This window comes from Protopterus annectens, chromosome 5.part0, assembly GCF_019279795.1.
Source record: "Protopterus annectens isolate FY-2018-M chromosome 5.part0, PAN1.0, whole genome shotgun sequence".
In the NCBI taxonomy this organism is placed as follows: Eukaryota; Metazoa; Chordata; order Ceratodontiformes; family Protopteridae; genus Protopterus; species Protopterus annectens.
In genome coordinates, this window is record NC_056735.1 from 1,287,919,080 (window position 1) to 1,287,932,142 (window position 13,063).

The window sequence follows — 13,063 nt, forward strand, 5'->3', positions numbered from 1 at the left end:
ATTAACCTCTCTTAGTGTATCATTTCAGACATCTTTGTTACGAGTCATTCCTGCAGCCATCAAGATGTGTACTGAAAACTGAGAAGAGCTAAAGGGACAGTTATGTATTCATATGCTGCCACCACAGATGGTAGCTGTGACACCCCTCATCTGAGCCAGTAATCAAAGAATCTCAATCCTCACCACTGACAGCAGTGAAGGACATTCACTTGGAAGAGAAATAGATACACTCAGTATTCCAGATGCAGCTCTCTGCACCAAGTACAGTTTCACTTAAGAGTACACAAGGAACACATTCAGTCTGGGAGCTGGGTTTCCCTGTCTCTCTCCAGGCCCCCAATAAGACTCCCCACTAGCACAGCTGTAGAGTTGAGCCCTCAGCTGAGTGTTCCAAGCCAAGTCTACCATCCTGTCTGTGAAACCAGCGTTTTGTTTCCCTGTTCCAAGTAACTGACACAAACACTCTGAGATCTGATTCACACACACACACACACACACACACACACACACACACACACACACACACACACACACGCACACAGACACACATGTGCACACACACACACACACACACACACACACACACACACACGCACACAGACACACATGCGCACACACACACATACACACACACACCTGGGAATTTGGCTCAGATTTACCAGCTCTGCCCCCTCAGCTCAGACTGTAAGGTAGATATACTGCTACCAGCCAGCTACTCCAGGGCTCTTACAAGGGTACCAAATTATACTCAGTAAAATTAATACTAATACAAATGTTAGTGTTTGACCAATGCAGCAAGGCTTTTAGGAGTGGCTGCAGTGTCACCAAATAAATATAAGTACTCTCAAAGGTCAAAATATTCTCTAAAAGACCAGACAGAATGAAAAGTTTAAATATATTTAATAATAAATAATAAAATAACATGAAAATACTAAATATCTATTTACAATGAACACCAGAGTTTCAATCACAGGAAATATTAAAAATAACACAGATGTAAAGGTTCACACAAATACAGAAAAACACTACTTAACTTATCTCACTATATTTTTCTGACTGATCTAAAGAATTACTGTCCCCTAGTTCACTTACTAGAGCAGGGCAAGATGATGTGGGTGAGGAGTCCTTCTATGTCAGGTTTCACAAACAGACAGCCCTGAGACTTCTATCTCATCTAGTATTAAAATAAAATTTCAGTGCTGGATTACAGAACAACATCACATACATCTGGTCATCTGACTCTGGTTCCCGTACTACCCCCCTTTACTAGAAACTAAATCAGAATCTAGCACGTAGATGTTACCATACACACAGAGCTTTGCTGAGATGTGTTACAGCATCTGGAAGCTATAAAACCATTCCAAAACTACCATCCTTCCAATTAGTTCACCCCTAAGGACAATATAGTAGGATCCTGTGTGGGAGGTTGGCATAATGGTTAAGATGTTTACCTTAAGAACACAAGGTTCAGGGTTTGATTCTCACATAGGGTAATTGGCTAGGCTTAAAATGGCCCAAAAAAGCAGCTAGCCTAGTACTAATCTAAGGGGGTGGGGTTTGGTTTGGCATAATGGTTAAGGTGTTTACCTCCCAGACAAAAGGTACTAGGTTTTATTTTCACTAAGGGAAATTGGCTAAGCTTAAAATAGCCCACAGGGTCAGCTAACCTAGTAATTACCTATGAAATGTTGCTATGTTCTTATTCCTAATCCTGGTTTTCACAGACATTTCATCTCTGGCTGCAATCAGAAATGTAAGATATAAGCTTTATGGCCTAAAGCAGGTAATTTAATTTCAGACTATTTTTCAAAGTTAGTTGGACTGAGATGAACCTCTTCTCTTCCAGTATCTTATGTTATAATATATTCATTCAACAGTTGCAATACAGTCTGACATAGAGGTATATTTATTTTCTGTCTAGCAGGACCCACTGTTGGTACATTTTTTTAACACAAGCAACTTTACAAATACATTTTCAAAACAAGTACCTGTACAAATCAGTTTGATATATGAATGCCATATTATTATTTACAAAACTCCAGCTAGCTATATTGGCATACGTTATACATCCATGTTATACACCCACTGCTCAACTTCTCCTGGCATAGCTGGCATAACCTCCCATCATCACAATAGCATAATGGAACAAAATTTCAAAGGAACTTGATTCAAGGTCCAGCTATAGCATTTAATTATTTCTAATTCATGTTTATATGTGTTCCTTAATAGACATTAACCACATTCTTGTGTGCGAAAAAAGGTTCATCACTGGAAAATAATTTCTTATTTTTGGTTCATGTTACAGTCTGAGTCATGATATTTATCTGACAGAAATGTCTGAGACCTTTAGATTCTACAACTCCCTATACAGCTTCCAGTAGCTATGTCACAGCTCGTGTTTTAAGTCACATGAACAGTCCTTATCCAGGCTAGTAAAACTAAACAGCCATACTGATATATCAGTCCAAATCAAAATTTTAATGATTTGGCGCTTTCGCCTTGTCACAGCAAGGCTTCATCAGTGTGATGAACATATAAAAAAACCTACTTTATATACCACAACCCATAATGAATATCCTGCCAGCAGCCATTTAAAAAACAAGATTAAATAATCAATTGACTCAATAAGTATTGTTCTAATAGACACATTTGCATATACTTACATAAATTTTAAAGACATAGATATTATTTTTATATGTTGCACTTAAGGCATTTGATTGGCTTAACACTTAGGTTCATAGGTTCATAGGTAGGTACTAGGCTATCAGCTCAAGGGCCTATGGTAGCCTAGCCAACAAGGTTCCCTGGCTTATGCCACCCAAGAAAGTTATTTTCCTGTGCCACTGTCAAGCAGAGACACAGAAGGGATTCCCGGGGTGTATTTCCTATTTCCCATCTACTCATCAAGATGTTTCTTGAAGAGTGCTAATGAAGAACTTTGCTAGACATAGATGGGTAGCCTGTTCCAGAGTATGGGAAGACTCTGGGACAGGAATCTATCCCTCCAGCATGTCCTGTTTATCGTGGTGACAAGGTTTAGGTCCCTAGAGCATGTAGCTCAGAGGGGATTGGGATTTCTTTAGGTGTAGCATGTCCAACAGCTCTGGATTTGACATAGCTTTATATGTTAGGCAGAGATCAGCTCGGAGTAGGTGATATGCTATGGAGTAAAGCTGGGGTTTGTTTGAGGTGGGCAGTGTAGGGCATTTGTTTGAGGCCAGTAATCCTCTTTGTGAGGTACTTCTGTGGCCTTTCCAGCTGCTGCAGATGTCTTGTAAGGTACATTCCAAAAGGGGTGTTGTACTCTATAATGGGTCTAATGAGTGTCGAGTAGAGGGGAGCAATGACCTCTTTTTTCCTGGATGAGAACCCTTTTATGATGAGGTGTGGCACGTAGAAGGACTTCCTGACTACTGTGGTGATGTGACTATCAAAGGAGAGACTACTGTCCACCTGGGTCCCAAGGTCTCTTATCACGCATTCGGTGTAAGTAGATTGCTGTATATGTGGTAGTTCATGGGTACAAAGTTTTTACTAAAGGGGATGACACTGTACTTTTTGGCACTGAGTCTGAGGCCATGGCATCTGTCTCAGCGAGGCCCTTCTGTAGGATGTCTACATCATTTGGGGACTTTACTATGGCTCCTAGTTTGCAGTCATCAGTCATCATCATTAGTCAGAGGCCTTCTGTGTTAGCCTGTACTTCAGAGAAGTAAATACCAAACAGGAGAGGTCCCAGGATGGAACCCTGTGGTACTCCACTTGTCACTGCTTTGACATCAGATTTGGAGTCTGCAACTTTTACAGTGTGGGTTCTGTCAGTGAGCCAGTTGGCAACCCATCTTGTGACACAGGGATTTATACCTAGTTTAGTGAGTTTAGCTATAATAATAATAAATAAGAAGTCAATTGAGATACTATGACATTCCAGAAAGTTATATAAATGGAATACAGAATATGTATTTGGGAACAGAAGTAAAAGTAGAAGTGAATGATTGTTTATCTGACTCATTTAATTTACATGTTTGGAGCTTTTCTTCCCAGGCCTCCACTGAAAATGGACATTCCCAGTTATCCAGTAAATAAATAAATAAATAGAGGATTTAGGCAAGGTTACCCATTGGTGCCAACATTCTGTGTACTGGTAGTAGCTCCATTATTAGAAGTTTTTATAAGAATTTGACAACTGCTTTGTTAAAGTTTTCTGAATTTGCTTATACAGATGATTGTTTACTGATATTTGTAGATTACATAAAAGAAGCAAGAATAAATACAAAAAAAGGAAGCAGCTCAGTATATTGGACACAATATGAATTATTACAAATCATGTAGACTGCTATATGATCAAGGGATAAGTAGTCTGACAGATTGCTCCATACCAGTGTTTCAAGAACTGAGATACTATGAACGAAAGTAGAGCTTATATCTTCAGTTAACAACTGAAGTCAAATACATTTTATATGTATATATATATATATATATATATATATATATATATATATATATATATATATACACACACACACACACACACACACACACACACACACACACACACACACACACACAAACACACACAGTAGTAGTAGGAAATAAAGAAGAAATACCAGTATAGGATTACAGCACTCAAGCTTCTTTATGGCTGTTAGGTCATAAGCTTGGCAACTAAACATACGAATGAACAAAAAGCTCCATTATGTTCACCATCATCAAATTTCATATCCGCTTTCACCCATGAAGGTGTCAAACATGGATTGTGCTAATGGTCTTTGGCAATCGATTCCACATCTGAACTAATTATATAATAATTGTGACATACCCCCAGCCAGGTTGTCTCAATTGACCTTTATACTGAAACACAGCTACGCCTGTTTTTTTTTCTCATCTACATGTTCAATTTGTAAGACTTATTTCTTATTTATGGAGGCCATATATGATATTCAAACTCTAAACCTTACATAAGAGCTGCTGTAAATATTTAGAATCAATACTGAGGCTGATTTTAATTTTCATAATTGTTAGTATGTAACCGATCTATTATTTTCCTGCTGACAAAATAGGTTTGTCCAAAAAAGTCTTTATTATCCACAAACATCCTTATTTACAAATGATATTTATATCATTAAAGTCTTCACCTCTTCTGCTTTATAAGATGTGTTTATCCTCTCTATTCTCATTATCAGAGCTGCATATTTATTAATGTTTAAATGTTTGTTTTATGGGTATGTTTCATTTTGCCTAAATAAAATTTCTTTGATATCAAAAAATTAACTGACACAATTGAAAATACATTTTATCTCAAACACAAATCACTGAATCCTATTTAATAGAAAACTGTGTAAGTCTATAGAAAATCTTCCCTGTTGTGGCTCGGGATTTTGGAAATTACAAATATGCATTTTTACCTCGCTCCCACGGTAGTGGTGCTGCGGTAGCATTGTCACCTCACAGCAAGATGTTGTCTCGTTCGATTCTCAGCTAGAGCGTCTTCTGTGTGGAGGCATGTGTGAATGGGCATGCCTTCGTTGAAGGCTGTGCATCAGGGCTGGTAACTCGGCACATAAAAATCCACTACCAAACATTAGCGGACCGGAGTTCCACTGTGGCGACCCCTAAGCCAAAAGACACAACATTTTTACCTCGCTAATGGCCACTGTTATACTGTACCTCCATCAATAGAAGTTTGTGTTTTTGCACCAGCACAGGTGTATGAAGAGCACTCTGGTTTTGATGCAGTTGTGCAATTATGGAGTTAGTATACTAAAGTAAGGGAGTGTGGGAATGTACTTAGTTTATATCATGGAGTTAGTATACTAAAGTAAGGCATAGTGGGAATGTACTTAGTGTATATAATAGAGTCAGTATACTAAAGTAATGGAGTGTAGGAATGTACTTAGTGTGTATCATGGAGTCAGTATACTAAAGTAAGGCAGAGTGGGAATGTTCTTAGTGTATATCATGGAGTCAGTATACTAAAGTAAGGGAGTGTGGGAATGTACTTAGTATATATCATGGAGTCAGTATACTAAAGTAAGGGAGTGTGGTAATGTATTTAGTGTATATTATGGAGTCAGTATACTAAAGTAAGGGAGTGTGGGAATGTATTCATTGTATATTATGGAGTTAGTATACTAAAGTAAGGGAGTGTGGGAATGCATTAATTGTATATTATTGAGTCAGTATACTAAAGTAAGGGAGTGTGGGAATGTATTCATTGTATATTATGGAGTCAGTATACTAAAGTAAGGGAGTGTGGGAATGTATTAATTGTATATTATGGAGTCAGTATACTAAAGTAAGGGAGTGTGGGAATGTATTCATTGTATATTATGGAGTCAGTATACTAAAGTAAGGCATAGTGGGAATGTACTTAATGTACATTATGGAGTTAGTATGCTAAAGTAAGGGAGTGTGAGAATGCACTTAGTGTATATTACTTTTTTATGAAATGTGTTAAAACGATTTATATTTTTCATGAAATGTGTTTTCAATGAAATGTGTTTTAGATTAAAATGAAACATACTCATTTTTTATCTACAGTAACAGAGTCATTCAGCAATGCTTTGTTGCATTGCCATTTGTTGATTTCCAAAATGAAAACACGCACTCAACACAATATTAACTCTGCAGTGCATTAGTCATGTTGTATCAGTGCTAACATATTCAACTACCAAAACCCTAAATTTCACATCAGTTTACCATGTGCTGATCATTATTAACATGGTGGAATTCAACCACATTTTTCTTGATGTTTCAATCAAGAGATTATAATATACAGTATCAAAAGTATTTGTGTATTTTATAACAATAATGTCCACTAGTCTACCTTAGTTGAAAGCATGGGAGACATTTTTAAAAAGCATATATAGTTTATGTGATTAAAGTACCTTGACAATACCTTTGTTGTCACTGCCTTCTACCCAAGCATGACAACTGTTTCTTATTAATAAGATCATGTTTATTTATACATTGGAGGCACTGCATAATAAATAATAAACAGGTTTGTAGTTTGATGACATTCCCTTTAAGCCTTCTTCTTACATGCTTGGACAATCATAGCCGACCTTCACTCAGATGTTAGATGTTAGTTTACCCTTATTTAACTTTGTTTTGATAAGAGTACTTTGAGACACATACCAATTTCTCATTCATCAGTTATAACTGTCTCTGTCCTTGTTTGTCTTCAAGACTTATAAAGTATGTCTGATACTGTCTTAGAATGATACCATCATGTTGAGGGGAAAAAAACTTTTACCAGCACCTGCTTTAGCAAAAATTAAATGGTACCTTGCATTTTAATTGATACTTCAATTATAAAGAGGTGCATTTCCTTTAAACATTAAAAACAGCATGTAGACCAACCTAAGAAAAATCATAAAATCATTTATCTACCCTCTCAGTTTCTGCATTTGTGAGTCTGTCCTGCTACAATGTGAAAATTATTCCCATATGCTGAACTAGTTTCCTAATCACTTGAAGGCATAAAGAAATGAAGACCTCTTGTCTTGTATTGCCTGCTGTGTTTAATTTCTCCTGCCCTTAGAAGAAATTACTGAGAACAGGTTGGATAGGGACCAGATATGATGATAATGAAGAGAGGGAGGGAGAAGAGCATTAGTGATAGGAGAGTAAGGAGAATCATTTTAGATTAGGGATTATTACAGAGTTAATCAGACAAACTACTTAAGTGGAAGATTTAAGGTGAGTAATAAAGTGTGTAGAAATGAATTAAGGGGAGTAGTATGCAGACAGGGTGTTGCTAGTGTGATAATAGGAATATCCTGAGAGATGGAGTATAAGGGTGAGGATGGTGGCACTAATAGAGGAAGGGGATAATGAGGTGGAGCTGGTAGAGGAAGGGGTGTGGTGTGAACAGCTTTAAATGTAGAGGTAGAGGCGGTGGGAGGGGAGCAAAGTGAGCCCGGAGGGTAAACGAAGCAGGATGACACCTCAGAGAACAAGAACCAGCAGGTAAGTACTCAGAAAAAAAACTATCAGTGAGGCTGCAACCAATCTATTTAAGACGCTGGTTAAATGGTCAGTTAAGTACTGGGTGAAAAGTAGTAAGTTATACAAAGGTACATTTACAGTTTATAAAGAAAAATCAGCTTAAGGGCGTTTGGTACTCCTCCTTAACTAAACGCAGTGGAATCAAAATCTGCTGCAAGTAGAAACTGCTACAAGTACAATTCCTAAGAAAATGAAGCGGTGGGGGTGGGGGTGCACAGTACACAGATTGCAAGTATAACAAACACATTATATTAAACACAACTATTCAAGCCAAACAATGTATACTGAAAAGCTGATTAAAGGGAAAAAACATTTATACACACTTTATGTATAAAGTATTATAGCAGGTTTGCAGAGAGCTTGCAGATAATTTTGTTGTTTGAGTCCCAAGTGTTTAAAATCATCCAGGGGGACACCTTGTATTTTAGAGATGGGGAGTCGCAGAACTAAGGGAGAAAAAGAAACAGGGAGAAGCAGGTTAGGAGAGGTTAGATAACTATCATACTGATTTACATTAAAAACAACAGTTTATTTTAGTAGGCCTAAAGTAGAGTTTGAGAGATGTAATGTAGATACAGGGAAAAGGAACAACAGTATAGATTACATGTTCCAGCTACTACATTATGCATATTATAGCATTTCTGCAGTAAAAGCCTTGCATTGACATCTTGTAACTACATACTTTCAAATGTCTAACATGTAGTTCATATTAGAACAAAACAGACTACAGTCGAAGTACACTGAATTAATGTTCTGAAATATAAAATCCCTTCTCAGAACTATCACATAGTTCAGGTAGAAACTTGAACAAAAATACAAAGTGCACCAGTATACAGAATCCAAGCTACTGCTGCAGCATTATGTCCAATATACTATGCATGCAGTTAACAACAAAGATTTCACTTTCTGTTAAATAAGATGCTTACACAGAGCAATCACTTACTACAGTTATACAAAAAAACACATATTAAAAGATTACAAATATATAAATACTTGCTTATGTACTGTACACACTCCCAGGAAAAGACTAATAGGGCAGACCAGAGTGAAAGTGAAAATGGAACACAAAATGGTGCCAGCTAGGATAACATGGAGCAAAGCATCATGGAAGAAGGCAGCAAAACACAGAGTTAAGGGGGGCAGGGAATAAGAAGAAGATGAAGAAAAACTAAGAGTAAAACAAGGATATATGACACCTCAGAGAACAAGAACCAGCAGGTAAGTACTCAGAAAAAAAATCTATCGGTGAGGCGGCAATTAATCTATTTAAGATGCTGGCTAAGGGGTCAGTTAAGTATTTGGTGAAAAGTAGTAAGTTATACAAAAGTACATTTACAGTTCATAAAGAAAATCAGCTTAAGGGCCTTTGGTACTCCTCCTTAACTAAGCACAGTGGAATTAGAAACGGCCTCAAGTAGAAACTGCTACAAGAACAATTCCTAAGAAAATTAAGCAGGGAGGAAGATGGGGGTGTTTGCACACTACACAGATTGCAAGTATAACAAACACATTATGTTACACACAACTATTCAAGCCAAACAATGCATATTAAAAAGCTGATTAAAGGGAAAAAACATTTATACACACTTTCTTGTGTATAAAGTGTTATGACAGGTTTGCAAAGAGCTTACAGGTGAATTTTGTTGTTTGAGTCCCGAGTGTTTAAAATCATCTGGAGGGGGGCACCTTGTAGTTTACAGATGGAGGTAGCAGAATTGCTTATGTAGTGTACACACTCACAGGAAAGAGTAATAGGGCAGACCAGAGTGAAATTGAAAAGGGAACACCATGCCAACAAATGCCAACATCCTTAGAGCCAATGGATATATATGACACACTAGTTACTGAGCAATTGCTCATAATAAATGCTGATATACAGAGGGAAATCAGGAAAGAACCAGTCACAAGTATATGAACTAGTTCTAAAATGGTGGCTTGAAATCATAACTGTCTATACCTTACCTTTGCAGCTAGGAAACATCCATATGTCAAAAACTATGCTATCCTTTGTGGCTACAGAGTAATGACTCCAGGCAAATCATGCACCCAAACTGGTGATTATCTTATTCACATCAACCACTTACACACATCCTTAGATTTCCAAGTAAATGGTATTAACAGGATAGAAGTAGCAATGTATTCAGCATACAGTATTCTTTACAATGGAAATAAATACTGCAGTCATAGTCTTTGGAGTTATAATATAATATATTGTAATGAAAACAATCCTGATTTATACTTTTTCTATATTTTTTTACAAAAAAAATGAATATCTTGGAAAGTGTACAGTCCAGACATATAGTTTCAGTAGCACATTTATTTATCCTGACTTTTACTTTGAAATGGTGGCAAGAAATTCCATTCTTAGCACTTATTTACTGAAATATTTATAGAAATATGAGAAACTATGGAGATTTGTATGCTTAGCAGTATAAATAACAGTGGTGGTGCAGCAGTAGCATTGTCGCCTCACAGCAAGAGGTTCTCCCATTCGATTCTCAGCTGGAGCGCCTTCTGTGTGGAGTCTGCATGTCCTCCCAGTGGTCGAGTGACGTTTAAAGACATGCAGGTAGGTGCGTGCATGAATGGGTGTGCCTTCTTTGAAGGTTGGGCATCGAGTTAGCAACTCACCACCATAAAAATCCACTGCCAGTCAGGAAAAGCCGAAAGACATTACTAGCAGTATAAATAACAGTCAGTCAATTGCAGTGCAAGTATTTTTTGTCAGCATCAGACTTTCACCTGGATTCACCAAGCTCCATGCAAGAATAAAACTATTCTTGCATGGAGTGGTTCGTGTCCATTTAGAACAGCAGCGCGTCTTGCATATACATGAAGGCCCGCTGCTGTTTAATCTACATGGACACAAAATGTGAACGAGTGTAGGGGGGTGTCCGAGTAGTGCACGGATGCTAAACACGCCTCCAGCACTCAAGAAAGTGCCATATGGCACTTTCTAAGCTAAACTGGCATAATATTAGAGCTTTGCTCTAATATTATGCTGGTAAAGCTCTAATATTATGCCAATATTTCAGTGTCTGTGGACACTGAAATGAAAAAAAATTATCATTTCAGTGTCTGCGAACACTGAAATAAAAACGGCAACAAGAAAGCAATGCAGGGGGTGTGTGACAGGTTCTGTGACACACCCCCTGTATTGCTAAAGTGCCATACAACACTTTTGTAACCTGCTAAAGCAGGAAATGTATGCAAATGCACACATAACTGGGGAAAAATCCCCCAAAAGTGAAAAAGCACTAACAGAGCACCACAAACAGAAAGTTGATAGAGAATAGGTCATGCATTACTGTGAATTATGTACGGGTAGAAGTCTGAAAGCAAATGTATACCAATATCCCCTTACAGCAGTGCATGTTAACAAACACACAAATGATGGGGGGAATAAATACTACCTTAGGGACACGCCTGAAAAATTGCCCTCACACACTTAGAAAGTTGATAGATAACAGGATGTATATTAGCAGGAGTCCCTGAAGGTTACAAGCCTGAAAGCCAAATCAGTACCAGTATTTCACGATTGCAGTCCTGAGTAGTTGTCAGAACACCACAATACACACCCATGTAACCTAATAATATAATAATAATAATATATAACTTTTTTCACTAGCCCAAGGAATGTTTAAGAGTAGCTAAGTGGGCGTGCACGTTATGGCCATTTGCTTAGCATAGCCTAAACATCCCATAGGAGCTAAATGCATACAGACAGATAAAATTTCCAAGCCAAGGTAGTGTAGTGGTTAGAGTTGTGGTTTTTACATGTAGGCATTCATGGTTCAAATCCCAAAACAGATAATTTATTTTCCTATGTGAAAGTAGTGTTAAAATTATTTTGATAAACTTAAATTATGTAGCAACTTTTGTTTGTCAACCAGGGGTAGTGTAGCAGTTCCAAAAGTGAGATGTCAGTGTAGAAAAGATAGGAAACCCCCATATAAACACCCCATACAGTATAGTCACATAAGAATATAATGTAATGAAAGCACACAAGGGAATGTCATGAAAGGTAAACGTAAAATTATAATGTGTATATAAATAATTATTTTATAATATAAAATTATAAGTATAATATGCTTACACATGCCTTAATTACTCTGTATCCATCAGACCTTGTTCTGTCCAGCGTCAAAAGAGTCAGCCCTGCCAAGTTTCTAACATGGGATGCTGTCCTTTACAATCACAGAAAACTACCACTACACCATCTGAGCTGTGAGAATCTGCAATTCTTTAACAAACATATCATGCATTCTGGTCATTTAACATTAATGAAAAAAAACAGCAGTCCCAACTGCTGAGCCCATGACCTTCAACACTATAATCAGAAGAATGTACCACTACACCATCTGAACCATAGAAGTTAATGTTGCTTTTTCAAACATATCATGCAATAGAGGCATACAACATTAGGGAGAAAGCATTGTGGAATCATTCATGTGTTGTATATAGACATACACACACACACACACACACACACACACACACACACACACATATATATATATATATATATATATATATATATATATATATATATATAAATATATATATGACCAAATCATAGGTCTAAACGACACCATTACCCATCACTCACAGTTCCAACTCCTGAGCTATGAGTGGCAAGGACTGAATGCATGCATAGCAAGACTAACGCTAAAAATCACTCAAAAAAAGAAAAAGAAGATACTCAGGGACTGGAAACAATACCAAAAGAATGAAGCATTGCCATTAAATTCGGCACCTCTGCACTGACCTACGTTCACAAGCAGACCCAACAACAACCGAACCTCACCACCTACAAGCACGGAGCAACACCAGGTCCCAGGAAAAAATCCACCAAGACTGGAGCCGCAGCAACAAATATCAATGGTCGAAAGACCCGCGAGACAAAAAATGGTCACCACGGTTGCCACAATGACCACAGGAGGAAACACAAATGGCAACTTGCCAAATGCCAACCAACAGACAGAAATGGCCGACCAGCAACAAAGAAAAAGCAGCAGCAGCCCACAAGCCAATGCTGACAACAATTTTTTAG